Raw genomic sequence first — 1818 nt, forward strand, 5'->3', positions numbered from 1 at the left:
GAAAAAAAGTGTAACTTCTAAGCAACATTACGATATCATTGAGGGTTAGTAATAATAAACTTAAAATGTGACCAGTCAGTAAATATCTGTGACTTTCTTGAGCCACATTGATCTATATGAGTTTAGGAATGGAGACAGAAGTAATATGTACCCAGTTAAAATTTTAGATATCTATAATGTGTGCCAATGCCTAAAAATGAGAGTAATGGCTAGAACGAAATTGCACTTACTGAGTGATTTTTTCCCAAGCACTTTACGTCTATAATTTTTTAAACCTCAAAACAACCAGAGAAGGTTGATATCACTGTTTCTCTCTATTTTGCATGAAGAAAATTAGACACAGACATGTTAAGAAACATGCCAAGCCACACAGATGATAAAGGCAGAACCAGAATATGAACCCATATGTGTTGGCTCTGGTCATAACTTTTAAATTACAAGTTATTCTGCCCGTTCTATATTATTTTATTGTCTTATCTTTTGTTAAGTGTGTCTTCAACATCAAATTTCTAGGAATAATGGTACTGGTATGTTAGACTTGCCAAAATTCACCTTACGAACCCATGTTTGCAAATGGCAAACTAACAGATTGCCTATTTTTGGTAAAGATCTTTTGTTAAACTCTATAACTCCTCTTTAGTATTTTTGTCAGAAATACTCTCTCTTTGGGAGAGAATAAAATCTCTGTAGCAGTTATTAAGATTTTATAAAGAATCACTGAAGTTTGTAAAACTACAATATTCAAAGAAAAATCATATAGCTCTGAAGAGCTACAATATATCACTATATATTGATTTTGTAGGTACAGTTGCTTAACTGATTGCTAAGTTTTCCCACCTCAATTTATTTTTATCTTTTTATCTTCCAAATATTAGAGCATCTCAGAATTCTGTATTTGAACCTCTTCTCTTTTTATCTTTACTTCATCCCTCGGTAATCCCATTAAATTTAAATTATTTTCTTTAAACAGCATCTATATTAGCTAATCAGCTGTATTAAGTTCCAATTCAAATGACCTAATACAACAAATTTTTACTTTTATTTCTCATTTCGCATTCACAATGTAGTTACTTATAGTTAATCTGAGACTTAGGCTCACTGTGAGGAGAAGCCAACATTTTAGAATGAAGTTGTAAGGTATGCTTGAACTTAGAAAGATAACTTGGAGAATTATTTCTTCACCCTTGAATGTTTCTTACCAAAGGTGACACACATCTTTCCTATTCCCATTTTCTTGGCAACAGAAATCATTTGGAGTTACCTAACTTGAAGTCAACAAGAGTGTTTTTAACCCTTATGATTTGGGGGAAGAGAAAACTTTTAAACTATCTTTATTGGCAAACATTAATAACCCTTATCATGGGGCGTGTGGGTGGCTCAGTATGTTAAGCGTCCGACTTTGGCTCAGGTCATGATCTCACAGTTTGTGGGCTTGAGCCCTGTATCGGGCTCCGTGCTGACAGCTCAGAGGTTGGAGCCTGTCTTCAGATTCTGTGTCTCCCTCTCTCTCTGAGCCTCTCCTGCTCATGATGTCTCTATCTCTCTCTCGAAAATAAACATAAAACTTTAATTTTAAAAAAATAACCCTTATCATACCCAAATAATAATAATTTATGAATGTAAATCTTTGGACTTGACTTATGTAACTTTTATATCTAACCACATACACAAGATCTCCAGTTGTGTGTCTAATTGTTAACTGAATCTAAACATACTCAAAACCAAATGATTGACCCTATCCTATTATACTTTTTCACTCCAGGTCTTCTAAGTCTCTATTCTTCCTACTGCCCATACCAAAAAGATCTATGTCTTTCA

Source organism: Hyaena hyaena, unplaced genomic scaffold (genome assembly GCF_003009895.1).
Source record: "Hyaena hyaena isolate Hyena2069 unplaced genomic scaffold, ASM300989v1 scaffold_893, whole genome shotgun sequence".
NCBI lineage: Eukaryota > Metazoa > Chordata > Mammalia > Carnivora > Hyaenidae > Hyaena > Hyaena hyaena.